At 36.3% G+C, this 17,684-nt stretch overlaps 1 protein-coding gene across 2 annotated transcripts in view; it reads right to left on the bottom strand.

The window, feature by feature from the left end:
- The window catches only part of ich (zinc finger protein ichor), a 125,337-nt gene extending 107,909 nt beyond the window's left edge, over nt 1-17,428 (bottom strand). The window contains exon 1 of one of the 2 annotated variants that reach the window (XM_081769352.1): nt 16,597-17,428. The gene's annotated coding sequence lies outside the window, so the exon portion shown is untranslated. The other variant, XM_081769353.1, reaches the window with a different exon arrangement.
- Nucleotides 17,429-17,684: the final 256 nt, after the last annotated feature.

Below are 17,684 nucleotides of genomic sequence, written 5' to 3'. Positions count from 1 at the left end.
CAGTCCAATGAACTGGACTGCCACGCCCGATCCAATATAGTGGGAACTTGTTCAATCACCGGTGGACGTTCATACTTAAGTGCGTGGAAGTGCCATCATCCGTGTACCGCATGTTGCGATGAATCACTAGGGAAACATTTTCTAGTAATTCGGGCAGTGTATCCTGCATTCTTGTTCCATTTAGTGACTAATATGCATATCACGGCTAAGTTTCCTCGTACTCGTACATGGTTCATTGTCCATAGCTTCTAACACGTGTTTGTCCGTAATAGGTGTTCGTACACGACGGGGTCGACCAGCATCCACATGGGCAGGTAGTACGGTCCACATTTCACACACACGGTGATAAATTGCTGCAAACTGTATGATACTTGGCATCTGTTAGAAAAACGCTCCTGATAGAATTGTGCTGTTTCACGCCCACTGCCATCTGCACGTGTATATGAATAACATGTCAATCTGTTCGCGCTTTAAATTAGGGGTGTTCGATAAGGCTGAGGACCTATCGAACTTCGGGAGTGAAAATTTATCGAATTGTCATCGGTTAGTCGAAAGCGTTCAAGTATTTGAAATTATCGAAGTTTCGGGTATTATCGTAATTTCGAGTACTATCGAAGTTTCCGGTATTATCGAAAGTTCAAGTACTATCGAAGTTTCGGGTATTATCGCAAGTTCGAATATTATCGAAGTTCCGAGTATCTAAGACTTATGGGAAGAAACTTTTGTCACTTCATTTCAAGAGAGGCAACTTTTAAAATGAACACCCTGCATGTATGTAGTACATGTACACCTTTGATAACCTCGATTGCATTGTTTCTTCTGAACTTTTTGAACTTTTCAAAATACTCAAACAACTCGATAAATTGCGATCATGCTGAGATCTTTCAGTATTTGCTGCTTTCAAACATTTCGAGAGTCTCGAACATTTCGAGTGTCTCGAACATTAAGAGTCTCGAACATTTCGAGAGCTTCGAATACTTCGAGTATCTCAAACATTTCGAGTCTCGAAAGTTCGATAATTCGTTAAAATTAAAATTCATTATTGACGAAACGGTTTTGAAATTTTATCGAATTGTTATCGATTACTCGATTATCGGAACAGGCCTAGTTTAAATAACGCACCATGTTTCAGTCGAGCACTGCCACTTGTCCTATTCAATATACGTAGCACAATTACAGCATTTCTGTAGTGTAGCGTCTTGAACACAAGCGCTACCTGTGTGTGTGAACCGAGCAACTACATAACACCAGCGCCACCTCCACACTTTCTAGACTGCCATTTCTAAGTTCATTGGTTTTCGATATCTACCCCTTCAAACTTACTGTTTCCACGCTTTTGGCCCTTGCTAACTTTGAAAATGTGTCCAATATGCTACATGTAAATAGGATCTGTTTTGCTTATCTCGGTGTCAGAAATCACCTCACGTTTTTACATCAATCAAATTACACCTTGTATATAGCATAATATACTATAGGTATAGAAAATAAAATAAAGGTGCAACATCGTATTTTTTTTTTTTCTTTTTTTAAAGTGATTTGAGCAGTATTTGCAATAGCACATTCACAGAAATAAACAAATACAAAAATAGGGCAGAGAGAAGCTCACAATGAAATATTATCGTAACAGGACAGATCGATATATGAATCAAGTGCAAAATTAACTGTATACAGTGATAAGTGAAGCGAAAGTCAGGCTGGAAAATAGTATCGCTCGAGGAGTGATATTTACATGACATACTCATGGTCACTACCGGTACTTGCTCAAATGCAAGCCTCTATTCAATATCTCAGTTGCTCTAGGTATACTGTACGTAGGTTTCTCTGAAAGCAGGAGTGGTTTGAGGAATGGCTTTTGTGATCCTTACTTTTAGATTGTCTCTGCTCTTCTTGTACAGTCAGCGACAACAGTTCTTTCCATTTGGTAAAATTTGTTTTGGGAATAACGGTGGGTTTCGGAATAACGTACAGCCATTACATATTTCTTAATTTATTGAAAACTCGATTCACACTGTCCTTCCATTCTGAAGTTATTTACGAAACTAATTTCATCAAACGGAAAGAACTTGCGCTGACTGTTTGACTGTACCTATCAGGACTGAGATTATAGTAAACAAATCAATTGCAATCACCGTCCTCACACTTTATGATTAGTTATTTTATTCCCAGTATATTTCGCTGATTAGGTATAGTGTGTTACTTTAGTACCGCCCATTATGCTTATTGATTAACATTGCATATTCCTTTCCTGCTAATGAAAATGGAAGAGATTGGTTGATTCTGTTTGACGAAATCATATGGCCACTCAGAGTTTCAGATAACAGTCCGGGTCATCCTTACCAATGTGGTACAGCATCTGAATCTAGTATGGATAACAATGAATTTTGTATGAATGTTGGCAAACAAAACAACAAACCTATCTTATACTTCACCATACAAGTGGTAGAAATTTCTACTCGACGATAAGGAAGGAAAACTCACCATTAAAATAATCGAAAGAGGAAAGTCCTAATCAACATGCTTTATATATGTCTACGAGGAATTATTAGATTTTAATGTCTTTAACCTAAAAAAGTGTAGAAGCAAGCTAAAAATGGTCGAGAGATTATAAACTTCGGTACACTTAGTAGAATGCAGTATTTGTCCCAGGCCCCCGGAGTTGGCCAACTGTCTCCTTCCCCAGGAGCTAAGATAAATTGCAATTAAATGAACATAGTGTCCCCAATCATTTTTGTTTCCTGGAACCGAATTTAAACTTTTGGGAGCCAATCTAGTACCGGTACATCATCTCATGGAATTGAAGAGTAATTGTGGTTCTAAGTAAAAAAGGAAGACACACTGTACTAATTTTATCATGGATAAGGAAATAAGCTTAATTCGCTTGTATCATGTCAATGTTCTTTCGTTTCGCATGATCTCATAAGCTGCTTGCTACAACTTAAAGGTACAACAAATGTTCAATTATTAAGTAACCAACCACGTTACCTTGGCGTACCAAGCTTATGTAATGGCAAAGGAGGTTGCATGAACTTTTATACATCCAATTGATCTTGCATTGAGAACTTGTTTCCGAACTTTACGTTGTTTTACGTAAGGGAAACACAACTGACAATTGTTGAATACATAACATTACTCTTTGTGCCCGAAGCCTCAATACGTTTTGTGGCTTAATAAATTGCATGATCATGATTACGTATTCTTCTGTTTACTATAGCACTAAATATTGAGCATTTGTAGGCTATAGACAGAACATCATATATATATATCCTTTTTTAGTATGAGTCAGGGAATATTGTCTGTCGTCTGTTAACTGTAATGGAATTAACGTATAATTAATTAGTTTTCACATTGTGGTATCCCTAGTCGTAGTTCTCAGTCTTCATTAATTTGGGATTCTCTATGAACTACGGAATCACAGGGTAAAATAACTGTCTACCCATCTCATGTCTGTTGGAATAGAGCCTTCTCTTAGCTTCATTTCTTAAGCTGGTTAGATCCTTCCTTCGGGCAGAATTAGATGTGAAATGTGGATCGATTGTACCACAATTATTAAATAGGTCATGCTTTACACATTTTATTTATAACATCACAAATGTGCATCTCACATTGGATAATGAATATTTACATATAAACGCTGCACAATATCGCTTCTAGAAACGAATTCTTGCATTTTTAACATAACTATTTTTATGTTAAGAATAGAGTCTGTTAAAAGTAAATCATGCTTGCTACTTGCTTTGCCCTCAGTTAACCACCATGAAAATGGAAAAAATGAAATGAAATCTTTGAGTTTTACGTCCCACGGTTATGCCGGTTAGGCTAAAGGAGACGGTAATGATGAGTGATGAATGAAATGGTGGAATGAAAAAAGTGGGAGGAAACGGGAGAACCCCGAGAAAACCCACGCACACGGTGTTTGTACACCACAAAGACCATGAAAATGGAATGACGCAAAAGTCTTTAATTTAGCGTCCCACGAGAGACAACAAACGAACGATAAGTTGGAATTGATAGAATGGAGACAGTGGGAAAATTTCCAGAAAACTGATTGACAGATGATATACCATAAGCTCATATAGCCTGGAGTCGAAACAAAAGCCCTAGTGTTCGATAGCGATTTTGGTTAGTTGAATTGGAGATTTAGCGTCCCTTTCATTACCAAGGCCATATGAGACATGGACTTACAACTTAACGGAGGATCCGAACCACATAAACTGCCACCGGGAATCGAACTCGGGTCCTTCGGGCCAAAGACGCGTATACTAACAATATAGTCACAAGGAAGCTCTTGTGTTTAATATTATTCAGTCGTTCAACGTTAAACTTAGTTCATCCATCACTTGATCGAGACTTAACGTTGAACGTCCTTCAATAGTTGAACTTTGTTGGTGTTCATAGCTATCAATGGTGTGGACAGGAGACTGACCTGGATCGTCTCCTCTCCTCCCCCCCCCCATTAGTGCAGTTTCTTCCTATTTTTTAATTCTAACATTTCTTCTAATATCGTTCACTTTCTTTTATTTGTTGCTATTTTCTTTAACATCTAGGGAAGCACGGTGGCTCAATGGTAAAGTGCTTACGTCTGGTGCGTGGGATCCCCGGTTTGATCTCAGGTTAAGTAAACTTATGATGGACAACATTGTATTCGTGAGTTTTCTCGGGGTACTCTTGTATCCTTCCATTATCTCATTCCACCAATCTTTCATTGATTCACTTGCTTAAATCATTGTCTCCCTTAGCCTAACGGGCATAATCGTTCGACGTTAACGGTTTATTATCGACCGTAAAAAACATACTAATTTGTTTTACGTCAAGCAAGTTGTTTGCCGAACAGTAAAAACAATGCCAGCTTACGAAATATTCAGTTGCAGTAATTTTGTTCACATGTAAGGTAATTCAGAAGACTCCAGAATGATTGATTTGATTTGAGTTTTAGTTTAGCGTCCCGTTCACCAGCAAAGCTATATGAGACGTGGACCTACTGATTAGCGTGGAATCCGAACCACATGAGCTCCCGCCGGGAATCAAACCCGGGTCTCCCACGCCAAAGGCGCTTACGCTAACCGCTTACCCACGAGAGAGCTAAGTGTCCAGAATGAAATCAAATAGATGTTCTGTCTATAGAATTAAGATTACTATGAGATAAAGCCTTTACAGTCATCAGGTGAAACAGGTACATACACCCTACCTGTTCTTTTGTCAGTAACTTCGAACAAAATTACTAACTGGCATACTACTGTATATACGACTTCAGTGCTATAGAGACAATTATGTTCTAGGTGCATTAAAGAAAATCTCTATTGGTCGATTCGTTTCGAGGTTATAGTACTCGGTACACTTATTTTAGCTGGCAGCTATCTACTGGGTTTGTGCATCACGAATATCAAATAACGAGAAGTAGAATCGCTGAACATCCATACATCAAGAGCTAAGCATTCTTCTACAACTGAACCATTCACGGACATAGTAATAAAATAAAACAAATCCATACTTTCACATCCCACTGTTATGCTTTTACGGATAATTAATGGAAGTGAATGATTATCAAAGAACTGGTGGAATAAAAAGTGGGAGGAAACAGGAGAACCTCGAGAAAACCTACAAACAATCCTTGGTCTGGGATCGAACCAGAGACTCCTCGCACCAGAGTTGAATGTTCTACCACTGATCCACCGTTCCCCAAGACGTAACACTAGTAATCTATTTCAGTCCAAAAACATTTGGAAATTGTTAATGGAGCAACTTGAATAGAGTACGTAGAGATTTACTTTACTTCCGAGCAGTCCAGAAGTTGATTACTTCATGATCTTGCTTCACATCATGTCAAAAGCAGAAAATCCTAAATACTGCCCAGACCAATAGTATACAACCTTGGTAGTCCCGTACTACGTCACTGCCTGTTTTGTGACGTTTTTCAAGGGCGCCAAGTGTCGACACGCTCTTCCTCACCTGTTGTGGTAGGTAAGTATCTACATTCTACAAAGATCCAGATCCTAGCGAGTCTATCATGAACGATCACGTACTGTGAGAAGGGAGCAATGAACAGGAAAGTCAGCTGCAGATAGACAGTTCAAGAGGAACTGAAGAAATCAAACTTCGTGATAAACATGTAATAATAAATTAAATTGTTATAAGATGTGAAAGACAGGTTACTGCTTTATCCATACGTTCAATTCACTCAGAAATTAATTACTCAGATTTCGATATAAGTATATTCCAAGCTTGTGGCTAATGACCGGTGAGAATAGCGCTCATAATGAGAAAACAGGAAAAAATCCAAAAATAAACTTTAATTGGAATTATAGGGTATCAATGTAAAATACATTTGATTTTATCATTGATAAAACAATGCATTATACATAGTTAATGATATGTATTATTGTTAATGCAATTAAAACGGGACATTAGACGTACTACTGCAAATTGTACTTCACATATTCAATTTTAAGTATCTTCAGATTTTTTTTTTTAATTTTATTTAAAGAAATCGATACATCAGAAAACGAATAATCCATGCACAAGTACTCAAGGGTTCCTTGTAGTTCAATAGATGGGCCATCAATATTACCGAGACACAAACATTCTATTGATCTCCTTTGTATATGCTATTAATGTAGTGCTGTGTAGGTATTACAAGGGCGGCGATTTCCCATCATCATTGGGGTCAATATTGTTGAAATCGAGCTTGAATACAAAGCGTGCTTAGGTCAATATTAGCGTTCTCTTTGCGTAATCGAGAGGTCCCTAATTTTGAATCCCACGTTGATTTATGACTTTTTTATCATATATATATATATATATATATATATATATATATATATATATATATATATGATAAAAAAGTCATAAATCAACGTGGGATTCAAAATTAGGGACCTCTCGATTACGCAAAGAGAACGCTAATATTGACCTAAGCACGCTTTGTCATATATATATATATAAACTGCGTTAATAAATAATCTTCAATTATTTTACAATTACTCATTCGAAAATACTGTTATGTTCGTTAATTTAAAAACATTTAGTTTTAAACGACTTTTTCTTGAACTATGGCAAGTTGAGGTAATGTATCCGCACATCGTGGATCAAAGTGACACTTTACTATGATCCAAGATGTGCGAATGCATCTCTCTGCGATATCAGAGAAAACTAATTGTAGGAATTTAGAATACGGATGCACCACACTAAATTCACATTCATTTACAATTTGTTATAGCATCGAAATTAGAACCTATGCGAAAATATATAGATCACACATAAGTATATATATGGTTGAGCACCAAAAATATAGCTATGCCATTTTATTAAATACTCCACTCATTTTCATAAAATATGAAGCATTGTTTTTGTTAGAAACATTATTGCTCTGGTTAGCTCCCTTGTAGCTGTATAATTTGCATGGACGGACAGCCCAGAAAAAAAAAATAAAATAGAACGTTAATCCGCACAGAAACATAAGCAGCAGTCTATCCTATACCAAAACAATCCAATTAGGATCTTGTTACCCACTTTCATACATAATCCTTACGCCTTTATCTCGGCCTACACATACACTTGCCAATATAACACTCGTGTATCCTATTCGATCAACATCCTCCTACATCTTAGAAGAAATTATTTGTATGTATGTATATATCGTTACAAAATACAGCATTTCATTTCTCTATTCATCAGTTCGGGCTCAAACTTTTATATGAAATATCTATCTATTAAAATGCTACAATATCAATTAAGAGCGACCAAGCTCCAACCTATAACTTTAGGTTTCAAAACTTTGATTTACGGTTATTTGTGATTTCACGTTTATAACAAAGACAAATATTTTTAAAACGGTGTGCATTAAATAAATTACTTAAAGAGATCTTTTTCACAAAGTTTATCCTTTTAAATTATTGTTCAAAACCTTTGCATTTTAATAAGCCTTCTCCGAAATAAATTCAAATGAATTGTGCTGCCCTCTCTGGAGTTTTTTAAACTATACGTTTGTGGACGTTTATATGTTTGTCGCAAATCATTTCAACTGTGAGATCTCGGAAACTACAGGCTCTAGAAAGATGAAGTATTCACTGATCGATTGCAAATTTTGCGTAGATTGTCCAGTTCTAACTCAATATTTAAAAAAAACATGGCAATTATTTCTTTATTACATTTTTATGGGTACACTGGAAGTGTTGATTTTTTTTTTTTTTTTAAGCATCATATCCTACCTATTATACATTCCAACACCATATAATTGTATATAGGAGCTGCATATCACTCAGGTGTTTGTTTCATAGCCAAATTATAATGAAAAACGAAGGATAACCATTTCTCCACCTAAGTTGAAATGAAATGAAATTTTTGAGTTTTACGTCCCATGGGTATGCCGGTTAGGCTAAAGGAGACGGTGATGATGAGAGATGAATAAAATGGTGGAATGAAGAAAGTGGGAGGAAACAGGAAAACCCTGAGAAAACCCACACACACGGTGTTTGTCTACCACAAAGTTCACTTGGCGGGAACAGGGCCCACCTAACTTGAATCTTTATTGTTTGGAGTGTTTTGCCCAATGAACACCATATATCACTGACCTTACAATTGATTGTATGTGTAAGGTATTAGCTTATTTTAAAATGTATAAAACGATAATCATGCCTGTTGTTCGGTATGGTTCCGAAATATGGTCTCTTACTCGGAACGAAAAACATAGATTGAAAGTATTTGAGAACAAGATCCTGACGAATATTCGGACGCAAGAGAAACGGGAATAGGGAATGGCGGAATCTTCATAACGAGGAACTACATAATTTATACGGTTTATCCAACATTGTTAGGGTCATCAAATCTAGCAGGCTTAGGTGGGCAGGTCATGTAGCCAGGATGGAAGAAAGAACGAACGCTTTCAAAATCTTAACTGGAAGACCAGTTGTAAAACGACCATTAGGAAGACCTAGGTGCAGATGGGAGTAAACAATATTAAGATAAATTTCGCAGAAATAGAAAAACAAAGTAGAAACTGGATCCAATTGGCTAAGGATAGAAATCAGTGGAGAGCTTTTGTGAACGCGGCATTGAACCTCCGGGTTCCATAGGCCATAGAGTTACTTAGTTTATGTATTTGCTTATTACATACTACATGCAACAAGAAAGGAAACATAGATCATACATGAATTAAAAACTGCAACCGGAAGTAGGCTCAAATCTTGCAAACGGTACGAGATATTGAAAAAGTAATCGAAAAAGATTTCCCCTTTACGGTATCTCTTGCCGATTTTTACCAAGACTTGTTTCACTTGTGTCTGCAAAGGGACATGTACAGATGTGAGGAATAACAAGGAGATTCATGCTCATATGTGAATGATGTGCTTTGTAAAGAGCGCAAGTTCAGCTAGTTTCCTGTAAAATATCAGTACAATTTCTAGAATATTTGATTTTATATTGGGTGTGGAGCACGCAAATAATATTCTTGCTCTTGCGGGTAGCTTAACAACTTTAAACTTCCTAACTTGGCAGTTGGAGACTGGAAAAAGGACTGCTAAAGGACCCTAACCTAAACAAGTCCGCTCAGGTGGTTTATGTTTGTAACATTTTGGAGCTTAGTTACCACAATTTACATTGCACAAGTATCAAGTTTTACTCTTCCACATTTTAGTTAATAGTAATTAAAGAAAAAAAAAAAAAAGCACAATACGAAAATAGTTTCTGGTTCTCACTGTACTAACATGTAATTGGAGCCTTCATATGAAAAGTTGAAAAAACAATTAAAAGCTACATCTCCTTATATGTAGAATAGCTTGTAGTAAACCTAGGCTCTTTGAAGGCCTTTTTCGCAGGTTTTTGCTTCAAATCAAGCTAGTTGTGGATGTAATTATGCATCTTATTTTGTAATTAGGGCAGTACAGTTCAGAAGAACGAGATTCGATCATTAAAAAATATTCTAGTTACACCAACTGGCAGATTAGATATGATGCACTGAAACCGAACTTACGTTAAAAAATAATAACAAAATAAAATAAAAGCAATGCTGTAATAAAATTTAATACACGTAAATTAACGATATTTAAAGAAGGCAAGAAGCAATATTGGAATTGCCTAACAAGCAGAAAACATACTAAATATAAGATTATATATATATATATATATATATATATATATATATATATATATATATATATATATACACATCAGTTTTAAGACTAGATACCTATTCACATGCATTCTCTTAAATGAAAGATTATATATATATTTCTTAAATGCTTGTATTAATCACAGGGTATATGCTACCTTTTAGAATTTAGAAACATTTTTAAGCATATAACATGCTCCCTCGGTCTTGCTGTTTTGTGTATGTACAAAAAGTGCGTTCATTCTATTTACAAGTTAATTTCACTAGATAGAATTAAGAAGAAGATAGAAATAGTAAAGTAGTTCTTTCAGAAATGCCAGTGCAATGAAGATGAAGCATTTTAGATATATTCCATGGAAGTATAAGGTTAATAGGACATGCCTTATAAAATTATTTTAATGCTTTATAAAGCCAAAAGGATTTCCATGATTCACTGTTCCAGTCATTGGTTTCATTATATGTATGTTCTAAGCATATTCCTAAAGTCATATCTTCTGGAAATATTCCACCTGAAAACAGTAATATTGAAACGAATGCACGATTTTGTTTTTAAATGAACATCGATATAAACAATATAGCGATAAACTTTAATCACGTGCAAGGCAATAATCTCAAATGATCTTATGCATCCTTTTCTTTTTCACACATGTTAAATTTATTAATATTGGATATTCATTTCGTATTAAATATTTTATGCGTGACATACTTATGGTACATAATTATTTTACAAGTTCTATTACTAGATAAGGTATCCGCTAAATCAATTCCTTTTATCATCGAAGGTAATGTGGATTAGGATTTGTAGTTTGGTCTCATTTCTCTATAAATAGCTAATACGAGTGAATACTTCGTACTGGAAGAGAGAACCATGAAAATATCTTATCATTAATACACAGACAGAGTGTCAAGATATTTGTTACCCATAACTTCCACTTTTACACGCAAAATGATATATTTCACACCTTAAAAATATGCAATACAAAACCTTCTTTGCAATGTTACGTATCTTGATACATATTTCTGTAATTGTGCTACATAGGCATTCACCCCACCCCTTATCATACCGTCATATAAGTAAATACAACAGTAGAAAAGATTTAATATCCAAACTACTGTATCAACCATGATTTCATTATATGGACACAGTTCCAAGGAAGTGAAATGACCATGAAAGGCAGTGGTATTGTAGCTTTGGAAGAAAATTTTGTTTATAGTCATATCTGAATTAACCACATTTCGACTTACATTCCACTATATATTCTTCTAATTCTAGAAATCACAGTTTCCTTCACTAATATCTAGATCGTTGGAGAGTTAGAAACTTGATAAACATTAATAATAAACTTAACAAAAATCCATGTCAGTTTCGGTAACATCAGAACTGAAGCAGACGAACATATTTGCATTGCACTAAATTCAATGTGGAAAATGTATGGGGCAAGGGTTTTCCTCAAATTGAATAGGACACTAAAATTCCAATGCTTGGAATGTAAAGTAGGTGTTAGAGATCGTAGATTTTGATAAGATATTTTGAAGCTTGTCTAAGAAACAATAGCATCTTCCAGAAGAGAAAAGTGCAATGACCTCCGTTGATGTTGCGAGATTCATGAAAGGCCGATGTCCTTGTGTCTAAATTAAGTTCGTTTCATGCGAATCAAGATTGCAAGAAGTCTCAGTCATTCGCAAGAGGAAATAAAACAAGAAATTGATAGACAAAAAAAAAAAAAAAAAAAAAGTTGAAGCCTCAGCGCTGGTATTTCCATTCAATTTACAATTTACCTCAGCCCGATCAAAGCACTAGAAAACCATTATCTTGAGAAATCAATGAAGCAAAATCTTTGTTCTGGACAAACATCCAGGTTGAGTTCCACTAGATGCTAATTTCCTTTTAACTTATTTTCCTGCTATAGCCCTTAACATTGGCCTAGTGCGTTTTGGTGTACGTTGCTGTCGGGTTCGATTCCCAGTGGGAGAGAATTGAACGGCTAACGGTTTGGATTTCACGTTATATTTAGATCTAAATCTCAGACAGCGTCAGTGCTAAAAAGGAATACTAATATTCAACAAACAACAACAATATTCGAGTTGCATCTTACAGTTTCCGCAACTATCAAATATTGAATTAGGATTTGTTGATTTTCTGTGGACCCTATACTTTATTCTTAAGTCAAATTGTTTGGTAAGCTGAATATAAGTGCAAAGAATTAAAAGTTATAGTGCCTACTAGTTAAAGCAAGAACGAAAGTAGACTATATTACGGAAGTTGCGTGAGAATCAGACGTAGCTCCTAACAAAAATTTGTTTTAGATGGCAGTTTTCCTTTTTCTTTCGTGTTTCGTAAGTCAGGTAAGTATTCAGCGGAAAATTTAGTCATCAGTATATCGTAATTCCTCGTCATCTCTAAAACACGTGTGTTTGGTGCACAAGATCCCGAATTCGACCTAGGTGAGAAAGCATCGAACGCTTTACAGTGGCTCAAATCCTTCTATATACACGTCCTATATAGTCTTGTGAAAGAGAACATAAGGGGATATAATCAATAAAATATCTAGATTTACCTACTACAAAAAAAAAAAAAAAAAAAAAAGGTAATCACAGTTGTGATTGGACTTGGATAAATCCGAAAATTTAATGCTCATGAACCTGATTTCAGTGAAAAATTTAGTCATAAATTGCTTACAGGTTATTGAACGAAAAGACACAGAGACACAGCTAGCTTCCCAACGGACACGCTGATAGCAAGCATTACTTAAAAAAAAAAAAAAAACCGTTATCGCAGCTGAAGGCATACTCACTTCAAAAAACAGAATAAGTGATTTGAATGGCTCAACTACAAGTGTCAGTAGTATGGAGAGAAATCCGAATGAAGAAAATTGGTTCAATCGAAAGATACATTTATGAAAATCCAAGATACAATATTTATTAGTTTGCATTTAAAGCCGACCCAGCAAGGACTATGGGGATCATAACTTGCTACGGGGACAGTGCTTCTAAAGGGGAATATATATATATATATATATATATATATATATATATATATATATATATATTGCCCTTTAGAAGCACTTTACTTCGTATGACAAAACCGTATTTCCTGCTTTTCCTTCAGATAAACTTTAATTTATCTCTTCGTATGTAGAGCAAGAAAGCTTCGAGCCAAACAAAAACTAAGAACCTAAACAAATCATGATAGCAGTTCTCCGGCCTGGTCTAGTGGCTTACGCGAGTGCTTTAGTTGCACGGAATCCCGGATTAGATTCTCGGGCAGGAGAGCGAATGCATTACAGTGAATTGGATTCTGCCTTGAACTGTAGATTCACGTCTCATATAGTCTCAGTACTGAAAAAAGGAGCTAAGCTTCAACAGACAATTGAGTCAGATACACCTTATCTGTCAAATATCGAGGAATATAAAATTACAAACTAGAGAGCCGTAAATATTTGTATCTATGAATGCGTTCCCCTCTCTCAAAATTTCTTTTTGGACCCATGATTGCAGTTAGGAAAGACAAATTGACAGTATTCTAATTTATACCTCCAATAGAATCATGAAAATGCTTGATTATAACTTCTAAACTCATAAACTTCGTTGTTGTATTCCCATGGTTATCACTCAATATTCGGATATACACTTATTCTTCCCGTGTTGAAATTCAAGCATCTTGTTCAACTATTGTAAGAGGGGTATGTATTAAATGAAATCTTAAGATTGCGCTGCATCTACATGATGGTGTATATGAATAAGTCGGTAGCCCCTACGTAACAATTCCGCACCCGGAAAACTTTTTTTTTTTTTTTTTTCTATTTAGGAAAAGAATAGAATACATCATTTCAAGACGAATGATGGTATATACCGCTAAATACAAGACTATATATTCGAATTACTTTACCCCTTTAAAAAGCATTCTTTCCAGTTTCTATTGTGAATATTACCAGAGCCAGGGACGTACCCAGGGGGCGAGTCATGTGGGCCCGGACCCTTCCTCCCCGAAATCACGACTTAGTGAACTTCTGTAAACTTAGTATAATTTTAGAGATGATTTTACAAAATTTTATATAATACATCGTCACATTGAATTTGGACACTCCTAAACAGTGGCGTATTTAGGGGGTGGCTATCGGATTCAAATAAATTTGTTATGCCCAACTTCATTAAAATTTGTCGGGACCCAAAAGGAAAAATATAAGTACTTATTCACGTGTTGTGCATAGCCCCCCCCCCCGAAACAAAATCCTAAATACGCCACTGCCGCCAAATAAATCCCTGTGTACGTGCCTGACCAAAGCCGAATAGCCTCATAGCATCTAAACTCAACTAACAAGTATAAAATTGCTGCCTTATAGACTGAAGGAGACTATGAACCGATATAGAAAAGGAAGAAAAAAAACACTAAGATAATAAGAACACAGAAAATGAAATGAAATCTTTGAGTTTTACGTCGCACGGCTATGCCGGCTAGGCTAAAGGAGACGGTGATGAGTGAAATGAAGAAAGTGGGAGGAAACGGGAGAACCCCGAGGAAACCCACGCACACGGTGTTTGTCCACCACAAAGTTCACTTGGTGGGAGCAGGGTTTGAACCTGAGACCCCATGCACCAGAGGTGAACGCTCTACCACTGAGCCACCGCGGCTCCAATAAGAACACAAAGTTCACCCACAAAAATGCTCACCCTGCACACTCAATTTTCCATTGGTTGATTGGTTGGATTCAAGTTTTGGGTCGCTTTCAACGCCGATATAGTTTAAGGTGGAACCCGAGCCACCGTAATGCGTTCAAATTTCTCAAGGCTCTCTCACAGGGAATCGAACCTGAGAGCCCGTGCACGAAAAAGCGCTGGCCACTAAACCATCGTGGAGGGCCACCCATTTTTCGAATACATGAACTGTCGCTCCAAAAAGTGATCTTCCTACCATTAACCTACCCAACATTGACAACGTACTGAGACGTTTACGCGCAAAATGTCATCTTATAATTTGATTTTATTACAGATTTATACATAGTTAGGATAGCGTCGTACAGAAGTGTTGCCTAGCCTAGGTAGAACAAAGTCTCATGTATATTTTAACCCTTGTCCGGACAAGCTATTTTTGTAACGTAGACGGCAAGTGGGGCCTTACCAACTCGATATGTTCATGACTTTAACTTCGACTAAAGACAGAATAATTCGGAATTTTATGTCATCGAAATATTTATGGTTATTGCGAAATTCGAAAAAAAAAATATGAAGCTACTGGGCCTGACAGGCCCCGCTTGCCCGGATAAGGGTTACATTAAGAAATTCGAAATCCTTCGCGGTGGCTCAATGGTAGAGCGTTCACCTCTGGTGCTTGGGGTCTCGGATTCAATCCCAGCTCCCGCCAAGTGAACCTTATGTTGGACAAACACCGTGTGCGTGGTTTTCCTCGGGGTTCTCCCGTTTCCTCCCACTTTTTCATTCCACCATTTCATTCATTATTTCACCATCACCGTCTCCTTTAGTCTAACCTGCATACCCGTGGAACGTAAAACTCAAAGATTTCATTTCATTTTCGAAATCTCCCCCTTCACAAATAAATGTATCTGGTGATACTTATTTGGGCATGGATATTTCCATACACGTTATTATTATTTTCTTTTTCACCGATTACTATCCATGGAAGAAATCTTCCATGAATCTTATCTCATGGAAGACAGTCGTTTTCTCAATCCTACAGCATTGAAATAAAATTTCCACCTGTTAAGGCCTTATGAGCGACTCTCGAGACAAATCAACACAAAGCATTAGAAGCATAATTTCAATATACTCTACTTGCCCCAAATAATTACACTTGTGACGCTTTCGTTCATATTCTATGAAAATCATAAGATCGTAGAGTATGAACAGAGAGATATTCCGGAACAATTCAACAAACATTTTCTTCGTCATTTCTGATAAGAAGCCAAGTAGCAAAACTACATCTGAATATAAGTGAGATAATGGTTAGATTTATTTACACTCTGGAATCTTGTATCCGTATGCAGTATAAGTGTCATAACAATATTTGAATCGATTCTAACACAACACCAAGACTTGAAATCACGACAAATAATTACAGATTTGCCAGGTGCAAGGCTACAAGAAGAATAGAAATCAAGTATTAGAATCTTTCTTCTGGATTATAGATCATAATATATAGTCATGCAGAGAGTTTCATAAAGTCGAAATGGTTAATTCAGATATGATTGTATATATAAATACAAGGTGTCTTGTGTTTTCGAAATGGATAGAGTAGAGAAGCTCGATTTTTGTTGTAAGAAGTCAAAATATGACTTTTTTTTTTTTAAGTTGTCAGAAAACAGCGCTAACTTGTTTACCTGGATGCCACTGCCGATGTCCGAATTTAGAGATGACATTCTGTGAACCCATCCCACTTTCCCACCCATTGTTGAACTTCTTGGTTTAATTATTTACTTAGTCGTGTCTTATTGGGGAAGAGAGGGCGACAAAGAAATGAAATAATTTTAAAAACTCACAGTTTGGCTTTATGGCTCCTGCTTCTTTTAAAATATCCTTATTGTTGAAGACAAATGCATCCAAGATAGCTGTTGAAACTGTAATAAGAATCCTAGACTATGAGAACACATAAACACCACACATATACACTTGCACTGCACTGGAGAACAAGTTTAATTCAAGTTCTGTTCAACTTCCTTCAGTTCCTCACTATTTCACTTCACCAAAACAATTCCAAGAAGAACCACGTTAAAATTCCAAACTGAATCAAGCTGATATGCTTTTCAATTGTTATATCGCAACTTCACACTGTTAACTTTCTGCATCACTTGTAAACAATGTTATATATGAACCAACAACAATAATAATACACTGTCAAGTCGCTAAAACTAAAAATGATGGCCACTGAAAACTATATTTCCTTTTAATTACCAGTTCATTAAGCGATCCAGCAGAATCAAAGGAAGACATAACCAAAAGCAGAGACACAACAGGTCACCAACATATACGTGCACTATTCAAACTTTTTACACTGCACTGAAGTATTGGCAAGAGGCACATCACAGTTTAGGGTATAATTTCAAATTTGATAATATTTGTAATGAAATAAATTCAACTTAATGTCGTTGTTGTTGTGTTGATTCAGTCTTATTGACTTTCTCCCCTTCCACAGAGGATGAGGTTGAAGGGGTTATTCACACACTAAGGGTATAATTCCACCCCTCTTTCTAAAACAGAATTCCCAAGAGAACTGACTGGTGGTGCACTACATGGAAGCTACCGCGATCAGTTGGCCACTGGACCAGTGGAAAAAGAAAGCGGTGAGCGAACCGGAACATTAACCTAGTTTCTTGGGCAGGTACCAGGCGAGTCCCTACGAAGAACGACTGCTATTGGCTAGTGGATACATTACCCCTCTTCCCCTACCACAGTGTCAAAGAACGCCCATCCTCATCCCCTATCTTAACAATTTTCCTTGACAACAAACAATGGATATACAGATAGATGGACATAAGTTTGTCGTCAATTGTCAACGGTGTTAGGCCTAATTGTACAAACCCAATGTTTATCAATACAGAAAACTTGTGCTGTAATGTATTAAGCCTAA

Source organism: Thermobia domestica, chromosome 8 (genome assembly GCF_964235325.1).
Source record: "Thermobia domestica chromosome 8, izTheDome1.hap1.1, whole genome shotgun sequence".
Taxonomy (NCBI): Eukaryota; Metazoa; Arthropoda; class Insecta; order Zygentoma; family Lepismatidae; genus Thermobia; species Thermobia domestica.
This window is presented reverse-complemented; position numbering and strand designations above follow the sequence as displayed.